This window comes from Lynx canadensis, chromosome D2, assembly GCF_007474595.2.
Source record: "Lynx canadensis isolate LIC74 chromosome D2, mLynCan4.pri.v2, whole genome shotgun sequence".
NCBI lineage: Eukaryota > Metazoa > Chordata > Mammalia > Carnivora > Felidae > Lynx > Lynx canadensis.
In genome coordinates this window covers 33148800-33167027 of record NC_044313.2, presented here as the reverse complement: position 1 = coordinate 33167027, position 18228 = coordinate 33148800, and the positions used below count along the sequence as shown (strand labels likewise).

Sequence of the window (18228 nt, the reverse complement as noted above, 5' to 3'; positions counted from 1 at the left end):
ATGTGATACTAGCAGGGAGCATGAGATGGGGGAGACAAGATTTACTTCTCTTCACTGAGTCTGGCTTATAAGTCTATCTTCAGATTCATTCCAGTGCTTTACGTGACTTAGGAGAGAGGGTGACCACAAAGACGTAACATGACAGAGTGTTTTGGGGTGATGGAACTGTTCTGTACCTCAATTGTGGTGGTAGTTGCACAAATCTGTATGTGTGGTGAAACTTACAGAATTGTACATCAAAAGAAAAACAGCCAATTTTCATTTTGTGTTAGTCTAAAAAATAAAGTATGTACTGACTATTTTAAATATTTTATATGCAGGGCATTGTCAATGTTGCATAATCCTGTTCTCAGAACATTTATAGGTTAAAAAAGCACTCAGATCAGTATATAAGATAGATAGTGAAAAGTATCAAAAGGGAATGATGCAAGAAGAAATGGCTCATAGAGGAGAAAGGTTTATGGAAATAATAATGGCTCGTTAGATTGCCATTAGACTAATGCTATAGACTGAATGTTTGTCCTCTACTCCCCCATCATATTTTGAAACCTAATCCCCAGTGTGATAGCATTTGGAGTTGGGGACTTTGGGAGGTGCTTAAGTCTTGAGAGTGGAGCCCCAATGATTAATGTCCTTATGAAAGAGCTCCCAGAGGAGCTTTCTCACCCCTTTCACCCTGTGAGGACAGAGGCAAAAGACAGTAGTAGTCTATGAACTAGAGGGAGACCTTCACCAGATGCTGAATCTGCCAGTGCCTTGATCTTTGACTTTCCAGCTCCAGAAATGTAGGAAATAAGCTTCTGTTGTTTGTAAGCCACCAAATTTGTAGTATTTTGTTATAGTACCCCAAGTGAACTAAGATAACTACAAATAGTTCTCTGTAGCCACTCAGATTTGCAGACTTTCATGTGTGTAAACACAGCACTTGGGATACAGTGATGAACACAGAGCTCACAGTCTAATACAGTGGTAACATCAGAGAGATTGTATTCTAATGAGGTATTCTAATTTTCAAGTATTTTTTGGGTCTTTTACTTCCTTTACCTTTCCATATCAATTTTAGAATTGTCTGTATCTTACAGATAATCCTTACTAATTAACTTGGGGAAGAATTGACATTTTTGCCAAATTGAATTTTCCATTCGTTGAATACAGCAGCTCTCTCCATTTATTTTGGTCTTTTTTGATTTCCCCCATCAGTGTTTTATAGTTTTCAGCATACACATCCTGCTCATGTTTTGTTAGATTTATACGTAACTACTTAATATTGGAGATATTATAGATGATATACTTCTTAAAATATTAGTTTCCAATTATTCATTGCTAATGTATACAAATATGATTGATGTTTGCCTTACATTCTATAACCAAGCTAAATGTATTTATTCTAGGAGCTTTTTTTATGGATTCCATGGGATTATTTAGGTAGACAATAATGTTTTGTACAAATAGGGAAGCTTTTTTTTTCCTCCTTTCTAATCTATAAGACTTGTTTTTTCTTATGTTACTGCACTGGCTAGGACTTTCAGTATAATTTTGAATGAGAGTGATGACAGCAGGCATCTTTATATTATTCTAATATACAAAACATTTGCTCTTTCACAGTTACGTATGATGTTAGCTGTCAGGTTTATGTGTGTGTATTTAAAGGTACCCTTAACCAGGCTAAGGAACTTCCATTCTATTTCTGATTTTCTGTGTATTTTTGTTTTTAATCAAGATTGGACTTAGGATATTGTCAAATGTATCATTTGATATGATCATAAGGTGTTTCTTCTTTAGATGGCTAATATGGTAGATTACACTGATTGACTTTACAGTATTGAGTCTTTCATTCTTGGGATAAACTCTACTTTTCTTTTGCTCTTATTTCTGAATATTGTCACTTTTGATTTTTTTTTCTTTTTTTTTTTTACTTAACACTTTATTGAGGTATCATTGACATGCTATATAACCGATCCATTTAAAGTGTACAATTCAGGGGCGCCTGGGTGGCTCAGTCAGCTAAGCGTCCGACTCTTGGTTTCAGCTCAAGTCATGATCTCACAGTTTGTGGGTTTGAGCCCCACATCAGGCTCTGCACTAGACAGCTGCAGACTCTGCTTGGGATTCTCTGTCTCCCTCTCTCTCTACCCCTCCCCTGCTATCTCTCTATCTCTCTCAAAAATAAACATTAAAAAAAATTGTACAATTCAGTGGTTTTTAGTATATTCACAGAATTGTGCAACCATCATCACAATTAGTTTTGAACATTTTTATCACCCCAAAAAGAAACCCTGTATCCATTATTGAAGGTTAAGTATATATGAGTATATTTTACCTTTATTATAAATTTAAAAAACTAACATAATTTCTTTTTTGTTTATGCAAGAGGTATAAATGGAAAAGTATCCACAAATGTGGATTTTTATTCATCATCATCAGTGGTTATCTTGCCTTTCTTTCCCAGCTGTCTTTTAGAAAAATAGCTTACCTCCTGGTGATTGCAGTACTTTGTTCATGTTTTGCTGATGTTGTTCCTTGTTACTCATGTTCTTGTTCTAAAACTTCTTTTCTGTACTCTTTCTCTTCTTCTGGTGGTTTCTATCTTCCCTCTGAATGTCTTAGGGTACTACATGGGGAATAGAGCGATGAAGATGTTCCTCATGAAGCATTTGATACATACTGTAATTAGTATGTAACACAAAACAAAAAATATTTTTATAAGTTTTTCTTTCCCTTTAATTCTATTCTGTTTTGCTCTCTTCCTGCAGCAAAAGAATAAAAAGATTTCTATTAGTAAAATATTGCCCAAAACTTATATACTTTAAGATATAAGATAGGGACACCTGGCTGGCTCAGTTGGTAGAGCATGTGACTTTTGATCTTGGGGTCATAAGTTCAAGCCCCACATTGGGTGTAGAGATTACTTACAAAGAAATAAATAAGATATTTAAAAAAAGAAAAGAAATAAGACCTACAATAAGGTGACTTGCTGACATGAACACAGAAGAAAGAATAAAAATAGTTTATGTTTTTGAACTTTAAATGAATAACAAGAAACATTTTTGCAAGGTCTAGAATGGAAGACAATAGGGATGGTTGGGAAGCTCTTACAGGTCCCTAGTGATGTGACTTTGGCGAGTGATTTTGTAGGTTTTCCTGGGGTGGTAGGGTAGCACATTGAATCCTTGGGTAATTTGATGACAGCTGTAGACAGCTACCCAAGAAAAATTTACATAAGCACATCGTTTACTTCAGGTTATACACAGAGGGGCGCCTGGGTGGCTCATTTGGTTAAGCACCCAACTCTTGATTTTGGCTCAGGTCTTGATGTCATGGTTTGTGAGATCACGCCCCGTGTCGGGCTCTGCAATGACAGAGCTGCTTGGAATTCTCCCCCTATCTCTCTGCCCCTCCCCTGCTCTCTCTCTCTCTCTCTCTCAAAAGAAACTTAAAAAAAAAAAAAAACAACAATAAAAAACAAATTGTGCATACTAAGAAGACTTGTGGACCTCCTCTAGCTCATTCATGTAGGGTCATTGTGATGAAGAACTTTTGACCTACTTACTCTCTAAAGTCCCTAGCAGCTCTAAAATACTTAAAAAAAAAAAAATTATAATCTTCACTTTCAGCCTTAAAATTCTATGTGGGATTTTTTTTTTTGACAAAGAGTAAATAATACTGAATTCTTTTCTTTTTTTGATAGTTCTGATCTCTGAAAATATATAGGTTAGTCTAGCAGTGTATATTAAATAAAAATTCTGTATTTTTTGATTTATACAATTTGTAATAACAAAGACAATATCCAGAAACAGCCTGAAAAAGAAAATTCTTGGAATTAAAAAAAGCCTTAGTTATCTGGCAGAAAAAGTACTTTTTTTTTTTGCATATAGTCAGCTGAAAGTCTTTTTCAAGTGAAAAATGATTGAGGTTTGGAAAGAATGTTAAGTAATCTTCATGCCAGATCTTTAATCCAAAATACTCAAGGGTAGCCAAAGTACTGAATTTTAAAGAGACAGTACTACTACTTCTTTGAATTAATTATGCAGTCAACTGTGGCATTCCATGATCACTAGATAATGTTTTCTTTTTGGCCTTTTATTATGCTTCAGGGAAAGTTAAGTACAAAGTCCAGGAAGTTGATGTGTTTTCAGCAGTCCAGCTTCTACTGAGACAGAGTTGGAATATAAGGTCAGGATTTCTAGTTGTTGTTGCTCTTGTTGTTGTTTTCTTTTTATTTTTTTAAGAGATTTTATTCTTTTGATTAAAGTTGGATTCCTGTTTGGAAAAGCATTCTAACCCCTTTTTATGTACAATTCCATTTAAGTGATGATTAGAATTTAATCTAAAAAATTAAAATAGTCCTATAGATGTAAGTGTTAGGCAAAACAGTCCCCCCTTTTTTTTTCCTGGAGCTGACATTGTGGGCAATAAGAAGATCGAGGACTTAGGTGTTCTCAGTTTTCTATAGTGTCAAATTCCATCGTCCCAGAAGCTATGGAATTTACATGGTTTTGTCTTGGGTATATAAGTGGGTTTGGCAGTTCTTAAAGACTGAAGCCCTGGAGATTTTGCTACTTTAGAAATCGTGGTGTAAGTTTTGCCCCTTAAAAAGGTTAGCTTTATCCTTTAATAAGGTGTAGCAGGCAAGGAGTCTGATTGTTTTATCATATGTTATTCTTTTTGTGTGATAAAAGAAATCTTGGAAACATGAAATACACAGGTATGTGAAGCAAATATTAATAAGTATTAATACACAAGAGTCATTCACCAACCTTTATTATGAAAGCCATGGAGAGAGAAGAGCAGACCTTTTTTTCTTTCTCGTCTAAAACCCACATCAGTTTTTTTCTTGGTGTGTCTCTTTTTCTTTTTTATATTTTCAGCGATATGGAAACCCTGAACTGTTATTTCTCAACTGGTACTATTTCTTAACTGATGCAACAGATTTTCTCATTTTCTTTTTGCTAAAAAGAGCAGGCACAAATTTAGAGGAGAGAATGGAAAATAGTGTGTTTGTGTCTCTGTGTGTGTAGACAGTTGTGTGTGTGAACATAGTGTTGATTGGGGATAAGATGTCACAGACTGAAAAAAAAAAAAAAAAAAACCCACCCCAAACAGGAAACACATAGTTTTCTAGTGTATCTGAATAACACATGATATTTCTAGTATATCTGAAGCAATAAGATACTTTCAGGTTGTAAAAACTTGACTGTCAGAATTTGGGGAGAACCAGTAAATAGCATCTCTTTATCATACTGTCTGAGTTTGGAATCAGTAGGAAAAAGAAAACACAGGACACAGACAAATGGGACCTAAAAACATCAGCTTTATGCTGATGTAATTTGTACTGAACGACGACGTGTCTTTGGCTGCAGTGTGCCTCCTAATACTTCACCTGATGGAATACTCCAGCTGGTCACTAGCACTGCAGGCCTTTCCTTTGAGGGTCAGAGGCAGGGAGCTACAGAGGAAACTTAACGTCGTGTTAGGAAAGCAGAACAAACTATCTTTGCTGTTAGCAATGTCTTTCACCAAAATTTAACCCTGCAGGTGGAAGAGTTACATAAGGGGGCAGAAAAAAGCCGGGAGTGTCCCTCCCCTTCCATCTCTCCCCTGAAACATGAAGAATACAAAATAGGAGTGACCTTTTCCTCCCAACACTGCCACATAAATATCACTCATACAGTCAACCTCTATCTCTGGAATCCAGAGAGAATTGTCCTCTTTTTTTTGCGTATGTGTGTGTACTTGAACACATTTGGTTTGTTTTGCTAAGAATTTTTAGTATTGATTTTAATTTAAGAAATTTGAATATGTTGGGGGATAGGAAAAAAGGGAACTGTGCGTGCACGCTTGCGCGCGCGCGCACGTGTGTGTGTGTGTGTGTGTGTGTGTGTGTGTGTTTGAAAAGGTGGTGAGGAGGAACGTAGTCCCACACATTTGTATGCATTGAGACCTCAACTTCACCAGTCCCCTAGTAGTGGATTGGGGGACTATGGATGGGGCATAAGAAGAATGACAGCATATGACATATTATTTGGACTATTAATGTACCTTTTCATTATGTTTTTCCTTAGGATTTAATAAAGTGGTATTCTTTTCCTAGACTAACCAGTAGAGCCCATTTGATCTGTAATGTGTTTTTTTTTTAAACATTTATTTTATGTTTTTGAGACAGAGAGAGACAGAGCATGAACGGGGGAGGGTCAGAGAGAGGGAACACAGAATCTGAAACAGGCTCCAGGCTCTGAGCTGTCAGCACAGAGCCCGACGCAGGGCTCGAACTCCCAGACCATGAGATCATGACCTGAGCTGAAGTCGGCCGCTTAACCGACTGAGCCACCCAGGCGCCCCGATCTGTAATGTTTTAATACAATTTCATGTATTTGTAACAGTTTCTTAAAATTACTTTTTCTTTGCAAATGTATGCCTTTTATTTGCAGTTTTTGTAGCAGGGGATAACCTGAAAACCTAATCCAAAATTTCTTAGTGGCATAAGAAATTAATGTGGAACATTATCTTGGTGGCCTTTCTTAGCAATTGGATACCTGTTGGCTCATCTTTCTTTTACAGAAATTTCTTATAGTAACCAGTGCTTATTGGATATGGAAACTTTGATTTGTTTTTATGATTTAATGAAAATTTAAACTTCATGCTGAACTTACTTTCATTGTAATATTATACCAGAATATATATTAAGCCAGGCTTTCTGTTGTGGAGGCTATAAATTTATTTTGCTTTTTTTCTTTTTTATATTTTCCAGTCATATCAAGATTCTTCAGAAACTACATCCATAGAAAGGCCTACTGTTAAGAATTTAATATTCCTTGACTTTAATTTTGGAAGTCTAAAATATCCTTGTAAATTAATTTCACATGTAAACACACAGCACATCTTAACAGATTTTTTTGTGATGCAGGATACTTTCTAATGGTCTTTACAGAAAGATTCATGTATATTTGGCATTTTGGCCGTGATTTATAAAGAGTTACAGAGTTCTAATGCATAATATTAGTATGTATAGACTAGTTTTTCATATGAGAATGTGTTTGGTAGCGATTACGATACATTAATTGTAGGTACAAGTATAGAGACATGACCACCCCCAAGGGCTCTCTGTAAATCTCTGCGCTTGGAGAATTTTCTGGTCTGTGGTTAATACCCTCCTTTGGTAGAGCTACATCTTCATGTGAGGTTGTGGTCTCCTCATTCTGTTGCTCTGTCTGCATTCTCAGCCAGGTCACATTATTTGAAGCTATTTTTTACTGCATTTGAAAAAAATGCACAACCCCTTCTATTTTATGTTAGCCTGCTTTAATTATAAATGTAATTCTGCATTTCTAGTATAGAGAATGAAATGCTGGGTTTTTTTTTTTTTTCCCTTCATAAAGCTACCTTGTTTATGCATTGTGAGGAGAGAAGCAATTTATGGGTTTTTAGATTTGAAACAAGATTGTAGTGAAAGATCTGACACTTGACACTGGACAATGATTAGAGTTGGTGGTAGTTGTAAAAGAACAAACAAAATTTGTTGTTCGTTGTATACTTCTTTCCCCCCACAAGAGCTAATTGTTAGCATGAAGTCTTCTGATCCAGTAACTATGTCAGTCTGATGATTGAGACAAAATTATATATATATGTGAATTGACCTTAAGACAAGTATTGGGGTACCTGGGTGGCTCAGTTGGTTAAGTGTCCGACTTTAGCTCAGGTCATGATCTTGCAGTTTGTGAGTTCAAGCCCCGCATTGGGCTCTGTGCTTACAGCTCAGAGCCTGGAGCCTGCTTTGGATCCTTGTGTCTCCCTGTCTCTCTGCTTCTCTCCTATTCACGCGCTCTCTCTCAAAAATAAATAAATATAAAAAGAAACTAAAAGAAAGAGGAGTACTTAAAATCTGAAATGTTTATCAGCTTTATCCCAAATAAGTGTACCTAAGTTTATGGAAAAAGTGGATGCCCAACACCATGCAGGAAAAGGCTAGTTTTATAGCTCCCCAAATGGTAGATTCAGAACATGCAGTCTTTTAACTGTTTTAGTTAGCACTCTCCAGTTACCAGGGAGTTCCAATCGAGATATTAGGTTTACATAACTTAATAAAAACTAGTATTTTTTTGACATATATGGAAGAAAATAGGTAACAGATGCATGAATTATGGCGCCCAGTGTACATTGGTGAACCCTTTGCCCAGTCTCAGAAATAGAACATTATCAATACTGTTGAAAATATTCCTATGACTGTCTTACCATCCTGTTCACCTCTAAGAGGTAACAACTAACCTGAACTCATTTGGCAATATAAGCAACAGTTTTTGCCACAACATTTTTCTTATTATTTTATTATATAGATTTTTAGCTTCAGAAAAATGGTATACTGCCTATACTCTTCTGCATCTTGCTTTTTTGTTGCTTTTTTACTTTTAATTTTTGTTTATTTATTTTGAGAGACAGAGAAAGAAAGAGAGACTGAGAGAGCATGAGCAGGGGAGGGGCCGAGAGAGAGGGAGAGAGAGAATCTCAAGGAGGCTCTGTGCTGACAGAGCTGGATCTCCCAGAACTGCAAGATCATGACCTGAGCTGAAATCAAGAGTTGGACGATTGACTGACTGAGCCACCAGATGCCCCTTGTTTGTTTGTTTGTTTTAAACTTAGCATTATTTTTAAATGTTTATTTATTGATGAAAAGGCAGAGAGAAGGGGAGATAGAGAATCCCAAGCAGGCTCTGCACTGACAGGCTGGCAGGCCCTTCGGGTCTCGAACTCATTAACTGTGAGATCATGATCTGAGCCAAAATCACAAGCTAGACACACTCAACTGACTGAGCCAGTTGAGGCACCCCTTAGTTTGCTAATATTTTGTTTAGGATTTTTCTTCTATGTTCATGAGTTAGACTGGTCTGTTATTTTACTCTCTTAAGCTGTTCTTGCCTGGTTTTGTTACTGATTTCATATTGGCCTTACCTATATGATTAAGGATTTTTCTCTCTTTCAAGTCTCTAACGCAGTTTATACAATATTGGTATAATCTGTATCTTGAAAATTTGGTAGAACTCTCATGTAAAACTTCCATGCCTGATTTTTGGGGGGAGAAATTTTAACTTTTCAGTTTTTTGAGTGAATTTGAAACTATTGATATTTTCTTTTTCTCCCAAGTCTGTTTTGATAAGTTATATTTTTGCATAATTCTGTCCATTTTGAGAAATGTTCTCAATTATTGGCAAGGAGTTGTTTACAAATTTCCTTCCCTTTAAAAATTTTGCTGCATCTTCTCATTACTCCTAATTTATTTATTTCTATTCTTTTTCGCGTAAATCTGTTTTTTGCATAAATTTGTTTTACTAAACTTGACAAAAGACCAACTTTCGGCAGTATTAGTCCTCTATATTTGATTGTTAGTTAAATAGTCTTTTTTTTTTTTTTTAATTTTTTTTTTCAACGTTTATTTATTTTTCGGACAGAGAGAGACAGAGCATGAACGGGGGAGGGGCAGAGAGAGAGGGAGACACAGAATCGGAAACAGGCTCCCAGGCTCTGAGCCATCAGCCCAGAACCTGACGCGGGGCTCGAACTCACGGACCGCGAGATCGTAACCTGGCTGAAGTCGGACGCTTAACCGACTGCGCCACCCAGGCGCCCCTAAATAGTCTTTTAATTAACAGCTTTGTTGAGGTATAGTTTACATGCCATAAAATTCACTCATAAGAGTACAATTCAATGTTATTAAATTTATATAGTTGTACAGCCATCAGCAAAATCTAGTTGCAGAGCATTTCTGTCACACCAGAGATCCTTTGTACCCATTTACAGTCAATTCTTATTCCCACCCCAAGGCAACCACTAATCTACTTTGTCCCTATAGAGTAGCCTTTTTTTGCAAAGTTCATATAAATAGAACTATACATGTGGTCTTATACATCTGACTTCTTTCATTGAGCATGGTTTTTTTATTTTATTAAAAAAATTTTTTTTTCAACGTTTATTTATTTTTGGGACAGAGAGAGACAGAGCATGAACGGGCGAGGGGCAGAGAGAGAGGGAGACACAGAATCGGAAACAGGCTCCAGGCTCTGAGCCATCAGCCCAGAGCCCGACGTGGGGCTCGAACTCACGGACCGCGAGATCGTGACCTGGCTGAAGTCGGACGCTTAACCGACTGCGCCACCCAGGCGCCCCAAGCATGTTTTTTAGTTCATCCATGTTGTAGCATGTATCAATTGTCTCATTCCTTTTTATTGCTGAATAGTATTTCATTGCATGAATGTACACATTTTGTTTTATACATTTAGCAGTTGCTGGATATTTAGCTTGTCTTCACATTTTGGCTATTAGGAATAATACTGCTGTTAACATATCTGGGCAAGCCTTTGTTTGGACCTGTGTTTCATTTATCTTGGGTAGATGTCTAGAAGTAGAATTGTTGGGTTGTATGGTAACTTTATGTTTTACTTATAAAAGAAACTGCCAAATTGGTTTCCAAAATGGCTGCACTGCTAAACATTCCTACCAGCAGTGTTTTCCAAGCTGTTGCACCATTTTACATGTCCATCCGTTCCAGTTTTTTCACATCCTTTTAAACTTGTTATTATTTCTTTTTTGTTGTTGTTTTTAAATAATAGCCATTCTTAGTGGGTGTGATTGGTAGCTAATTGTGGTTTATGATTTGCTCCTTCCTAATACTAGACTATGGACCATTGTTTGTGGTATTCACATATACTCCTTTTTATTGGTAGTAATGTCCCACTTTTATTTCTGCTTTTAGTGATTTGAATCCTGCCTTTTTTTTCCCTTAGTCATCTAGCTAAAGGTTTGTCAATTTGTTGGTCTTTTCAACAAGAGCTTTTAAAATTTTTCTCTTTTCTATTCTCTATTTCATTTATACCCACTTTAATCTTTATTATTTATTTCCTTATGCCAGCTTTGGGTTTAATTTGCTCTTTTTGTGGTTTCTTCATGAGTGTAGTTAAGTAATTGATAAGAGATGGTTCTTTTTAAATTTTTTTTATTTTTTATTTTTTTATTTTTGGGTGGGGAGGAGCTGGAGGGCAAGAGAAGGAGAATCTTAAGTAGGCTGCATGCTCAGCATGGAGCTGGACTTGGGGCTCTATCTCATGACCCTGGGATCATGACCTGAGCCGAAATCAAAAGTTGGACACTCAACTGACTGAGCCACTCAGGGACCCTGTGTGTTGTTTTTGTTTTTGTTTTTTTAATTTTTAAAAAAATGTTTATTTTTGAGAGAGACAGAATGAGAGTGGGTTAGGGGCAGAGAGAGAGGGAGACACCGAATCTGAAGCAGGCTCCAGGCTCTGAGCTGTCAGAACAGAGTCCCAACACTGAGCCTGAACTCACGAACTGTGAGACCATGACCTTAGCTGAAGTTGGATGCTCAACTAACTGAGCCACCCAGGCGCCCCCAGTTCTTTTTTAATGTACGTGTTTACTGTAAATTTCTCCCTTAGCCGTATCACATAAGCTTGGGTATGTTGTTTGTTTCAGTTCATCTCAAGGTGTTTTCTGATTAACCTTGTGATTTTATTTTCTTTGACCTACTAGTCATTTAAGACTGTTTTGTTTAATTCCCATGTATTTGGGAATTTTCCAGTTTGTTCTCTGTTATTGATTTCTGATCTCATTGTGGTTGGAAAAGATACTTTGCACGATTTCAATCTTTTTAAGCTTATTAAGACTTGTGGGTTAACATACATTTCATTCTAGAAGATGTCCTATGTGCCCTTGAGAATGTGTATTTGTTTGGGTGGAGTGTGCTGTGTATGCCTTTTAGATTAATTGATTTATAATGTTTTAGTCTTTTCCTTTTTGATCTGTCTGGTTTGTTTTATGTATTCTTGAAAGTAGGCTACTGATATATCCAGTACTCTAGAACTGTCTATTTCTCTGTTCAATGTTGTCAGTTTTTTGCTTCACATATTTTAGGGCTCTTCTTAGGTGAATATATAGTTATATATAGTTATATATAGTTATAGTTACATCTTGGGGTGTCTGGATGGCTCAGTTGGTTAAGCGTCTGACTTTGGTTCAGGTCATGATCTCGCGGTTCATGAGTTCAAGCTCTGCCTCGGCTCTGTGCTGACAGCTCAGAGCCTGGAGCCTGCTTCAGATTCTTTGTCTCCCTCTCTCTCTGCCCCTCCCCCACTCATGCTCTGTCTGGTTGTCTCTCTGAAAAATAAACATTAAAAAAATAATAATATAGGGGCACCTGGGTGGCTCAGTCAGTTAAGCGTCTGACTTTAGCTCAGGCATGATCTCGAGGTTTGTGAGTTCGAGCCCCGCATTGGGCTCTTGTGCTGATGGCTGAAGCCTGAAGCTTACTTGTGATTCTGTGTCTCCCTCTCTCTGCTCCTCCCCTGTTCATACTCTGTGTGTCTCTCTCAAAAATTAATAAACATTAAAAATAATAATAGTAAAATAATGGTTATATCTTCTTACTGGATTAAGTATTTTTTCAACATATAATGTTCTCCTTTGTCTCTAGTAACCTTTTTTGACTTAATGACCATTTTGCCTGACAGTAATGTAGCCAGTCCAGCCCTTTCTTGGTTATTATGTGCTTTCGATATGATTTTCAATTCTTTTATTTTCAACTTCTTTGTGTTTTTTTAAATGTAAAGTGAGTCTCTTGCTGTCAACTGTACTTCAGTTTTTAAAATAGTCTTTTAAAAATAAATAAAAAATAAAAATAAAAAGTAGTCTCTAAGACACATATGGATAGTTTTTAACAGTCTGCCAATATTTCTCTTTTGGAGGGTTTAATCGACTTAGCTTTAAAATAATTGTTGGTGAGGAAGGATTTACATCTGCCATTTAGCTATTTGTTTTCAGTATGTCTTTTATGGTTTTTGTTCATCAGTTCCTCCGTTACCCCTTTTTGGCATTTAGTTGAATTTTTGTAGTGGACTATTTTGATTCCCTTTTTTCCTTTTCTGTATATTTTTAAGTTTAGTGGTAACTTTAGGGATTACACATAACATCTTAAACTTAAAACAACTTATTTTCAATAATATCAAGTTAGTCTCATTAATATACATACACACTGCTACTACATCTGTGTCCTTCTTTCTTTATATTGCTATTGTCAGAAAGTACATTTACATTGTGTGTCCGTTAACATAAATTTATAAATACTGTTTTATATATTTGCCTTTTGAATTACATAGGAAAAAAAGTAGTGTTATAAACCAAAAATACAATAATACTGGCTTTGACGTTTACCTACGTAGCTAATTTTACAAATATTCTCTGTATTTCTTCTCATGGCTTCAGGTTGTTCTCTAGCTATATTTCATTTCAGCCTGAAGAGTTTCCTTTTGCATATAATCTGTTGGTAATGAGCTCCTTCAACTTTTGTTCATCTAGAAATGTCTTCATTTCTCTTTCATTCTTGAATGATGGATTTGCCACATAGAATTTTTGGTTGCTAGTTTTGTTGTTTGCTTTTTTTTTCTTTTAGAATTTTAAATGTTATCCCATTACTTTTTGGCCCCCAGGGTTTCTGATGAGAAATCAGTTGTTAATCTTATTGAAGATCCCTTCTTTGTGTTATCTGCTTCTCTCTTGGTGCTTTTAAAATTTTCTCTTTGCCTTTGGGTTTTAGCAGTATGACTATAATTTGTCTCAATGCGTATCTCCTTGACTTTATTCTGCTTGAAGTTTGTTGAGCTTCTTGGTTGTGTACATTCATGTCTTTCATCATATTTGAGACATTTTTAGCCTTTATTTCTTAAACAGTTTTTTCTGCCCCTCTGTTTTCCTCTTCTCCTTCTGGGACTCTTATGGTACCTGTGTATGTGTTTACATTTGATAATGTCCCATAGGTTACTCAGGGACTGCTCTTTGTTATTCTTTCTCTCTCTCTCTCTCTTTTTTTTTTTTTTTTTTTTTTGAGGGCACAAGTGAGCAAGGGACAGAGAGGGAGAGGGAGAGAAAGGGAGAGAATCCCATGGAACCTGAAGCAGAGCTCAAGCTCCTCTGAAGTGGTGCTTGAGCTCACCCAAGGCAGGCCTCGAACTCAAGAACTATGAGATCATGGACTGAGCCACCCAGGGACTTGTCTTCTTTTCTTTTTTAAGTTCATTTATTTTTGAAAGAGAGAGAGCATGAGTGAGCACACATGGGCACAGAGAAAGGGAGAGAAAGAATCCCAAGCAGGCTCCATGCTGTCATTGTGGAGCCGGATGCGGGGCTCAATCCCTTGAACCATGAGATCACAACCTGAACCAAAACCAAGAGTTGAATGCTTAACTGACTAAGCCACCCAAGCACCCCAACACTGGATAATTTCAGTTGTCTTATCTTCCCTTCCCATTTGTTCATTCTTTCTTCTGCTTGCCATAATCCTGATGTTGAACTCCACTGTGAAACTTTTCATTTTAGTTATACAAATTTTCAGCTCCAGAATTTGGTTCTTTTTTATAATACTTTTTCCTTATTAATATTCTTATTTTGTTCATACATTCCCCACCCCACCCCCATTTCTTTGTGGTTTCCTTTAGCTTCTTGGGTATATTTAAGACAGTTAATTTAACATCTTTGAGTAGTAATTCCACTTTCTGGACTTTCTCTGGTATGTTTGTTACCAGATCCTCTCTTTTCTGTAAATGGCTCTTTCTTTGTGTGTATTGTAATTTTTTGTTGAGAGCTGGACATTTTGATTATTGTAATGTAATTCTATAAATCTGTTACTCTTCAGTGATTGCTGATTTTGCTTGTTGAGTGGTAGAGTCATCCAGTATGATATTTCTAAACTATTTTGCTAAGTGTATAATCCTTTTTGTGTGTGGTCACAAATTTATGTTCTTATTATGTCTGCAGTCAGTTGGTAGCCTGACAAAGATGTATTCCTTAAATATCTGGCTCAAAAACAGGGACAAAGAGAGTTTAATCTGTTTTAATGTTCCAGTGGACACCACCAGTAAAAGGTACTGCAAGATGATTGAAACTGATACAGGTGTCTGTGCTGGTTCCTCAGGGTTCTGTCAGTCCAACCAAAGTTCATGACCCCATATTTTAGAAGGCCATGATCCCAGCTATTCCTTCTGACACCAATCACTTCAGAATGATGGGCTCCTAATCCTCATTACTTTGGGAGGGAGGGGCTGAGAAATTGAGGGAAGGTGGTTGGTTTACCCATGCTGTTCACTTAGGAAAGATCAGCACCCTCTTCCTTCATGTACTTCCCTGTTTGTTACAAGTGTTTGATAAGGTTCTAAAGTAGTTGATTACAATTGCTCTTTCTAGCTCAGTTTTTACTTTGAGGAGGTACTGACCTCTGGGTCTTCCCCTTCCTCCATTTTGCAACAGTGATGCTTTTGAAGTGCAAATCTAATTTAAATTTGTTTTAAATTTGATTAAGGCCAATTTATTTTTTTAAATGTTTATTTATTTTGAGAGAGGGGGAGAGCATGAGCAGTGGAGACAGAGAGAGAGAGGAAGACAGAATTCCAAGCAGGCTCTGCACTGACATCACAGACATGGGACTTGATCTCATGAACCATGAAATCATGACCTGAATCAGAAATCAACAGTCAGACAACTAAGCCACCCAGGTTCCCCTGTTTTTATTTTATGTATAATGACTTTGTCATATTCAGTAATTTTTTGCATAAACCATGGTGACAAAGATTTTCTCCTGTTCTTTAGCATGGCTGTATGACAAACTTTTGGAGTGTAGGCAGGCCACATAAGGGCTGGTAGGGGGAGCATAGCATGGCTTGGTGAGAACTGGCCAGGGAGTACAGGTGAGTTGTGTGGGGCTTACCAAGGGAATTGGTATATCACTGCCCCCAGGAAGTCTTTGGGGTGCTAGTTTACACATTAAGAAAGCTGCGGGAAAGCCATTTTCAGGCTGAGTTTGTCGATGCCGTAGGTTTGCTGAGGGACTACATGTTCTGGGCACATGACTGAGCAGAGTTCTCCTGGATGTCCTCACACCCATAGCACTGACCTACTCTGCAGCAGCTGGAAACCATAAGAGAGCCTCTTTCTCATGCAGCATCTCTTCAGTGCCCTCTATCAAGAACACTTAACAGTTTCACATTTATTTTGAAGGAGAAATGCTCATTCAAATTCAGTCTGTTACTACACATGAGATGTCAAATATTTAAAATTTTTTTCAACATTTATTTGTTTTTTGATAGAGACAGAGCGTGAGTGGGGGAGGGGTAGAGAGAGAGGGAGATACAGAATCTGAAGCAGGCTCCAGACTCTGAACTGACAGCACAGAGCCCGATGCGGGGTTCGAACTCATGGACCGTGAGATCATGACCTGAGCTGAAGTCAGACACTTAACCGACTGAGCCAGCCAGGTGCCCCAACATATCAAATATTTAAATTAATAGGCCATCCTTTGAGGCTTGAAATTGTATGTTATAAATATACCACTCCTGCAACCTAGATCTTATTTTTTTTTACGTTTATTTTTGAGAGAAAAAAGCATGAGTGGGGAAGGAGCAGAAGGAGAGGCAGAGAGAATCCCAAGCAGGCTGCACACTGTCAGTGTGCAGCCTAATGCTGGGCTTGAACCCACAAACCATGAGATCATGACTTGAGCCAAAGTCAAATGTTTAACTGTCTGAGCCACCCAGACACCCTTCCAACCTAGATCTTATTAAGTGGAAAATTGAGTCACTCGATACTGTCCCTGAGATGAAACTTCCAGAGTACCCTAAGTAGAAATTACTCTACATTTTTGTCAGTTCACCTCCATGGCACACCCAAGAAAATGAGAGTGTCTCTTTAACTTATTATGGATTAATTACCCTACATTCTTTTGTAGGAGCTCATTTTTACCTTTCTAAACTTGAAGAATAGCTTTAACATTATGCTTTAAAATCTAAACTTCTTCTTATTACAATATTGTTTTTTAAATAACATATATGATGGTTTGTACATAAACCAAGTTATTTAGGACTTCAGATAATCTGTAACTATTACTGTATGTAAATTAAAATTTTTCTTAATGACTATTTATATCACAGCTTATAAAAAGGGTTCCTATTCAGTTGGATTCATCAGTACCTTTCTGAGGGTGCTCTGGTCATGCTTTATTGATGGATACATATATTAAATATCAGTCCTGCTTACGTGTACAAAATATACTTAATTTGGTTGGTAAGTACCTGGAGATAGATAAAAATTTGATCCTTGTGCAGGTTTTCTTTAGACTTAAGTGAGAGATACACTTTCTTCCTTGGCTGTATATTGACTCTTTGGCAATAAGCTTTCTAGTACGTACCTGCCATAAGAAAACAATTTATATAAACCTGTATTATAGCAGTGGAGGATCATTAGATGACCTTTTATTGCAACAATAACAAATTGTTACTGAAAATAATTAGTATTTTCCCAACAATCTGTTTACAGGTTCTCTTTAACTTTGTTTTTTCTCAAATTCTTGACTTTTATTGTCAAGTACACATACAGTCAGTTCTCGTATTCTTTATAGTTGACTCAAAGCAGATGTTTCCATTTTATTTAAAGTTGTCATTTTCTACAGTTCCCAATTTGTTTATCTAATATTTTTGTTGATGATTTTTCTAATATTTCTTTATAAGTCAGGTATTCTTAATTCAGATTATTAGCCTAATAGTAGTGTAAGTAGTAGAGATACAGTAAAACCTTTGTTTACAAGCATAATTCATTCTGGAAACATGCTTGTAATCTAAAGCACTTGTATATCGATGTGAATTACAAGAACCATTGGCTCAGTGGTGATCATTTGACATTCGACGTCACATACCACTCCTGTTGCAAGCCATCGCTCATTTATCAAGTTAAAATTTATTAGAAATGTTTGCTTGTCTTGTGGAACACTTGTAGAACAAGTTACTTGCAATCCAAGGTTTTATGGTAATTTCATTTGGGGTGCCTGGCTGGCTCAGTCAACCGAGCATACAATCAAGAGATCTCAGGGTGGTGAGTTTGAGCCCTGCATTGGATGTAGAGATTACTTAAAAATAGAAAATCTTAAAAAAATTTTTTTTTCATTTAAAAGTATGTTGTATTTGTCTTGGGAATAAATATACTTCAAAAGAATTATTAAAGGGTGCCTGGGTGACTCAGTTGGTTAAGCGTGACATCAGCTCAGGTCATGATCTCGCAGTTAGGGAGTTTGAGCCCTGCATTTGTCTGTGTGCTGACAGCTCAGAGCCTGGAGCCTGCTTTAGATTCTGTGTCTCCCTCTCTCTCTGCCCTTTCCCCCACCCCCTCAAAAATAAACATTAAAAAAAA

General features: G+C 36.8%; 1 protein-coding gene across 3 annotated transcripts in view; it reads left to right on the top strand.

Annotated features, from left to right (window-relative positions):
* TBC1D12 (TBC1 domain family member 12) overlaps window positions 1–18228 on the top strand; it is a 100678-nt gene that overhangs the window by 17505 nt on the left and 64945 nt on the right. The gene's annotated exons all lie outside the window — the stretch shown is intronic.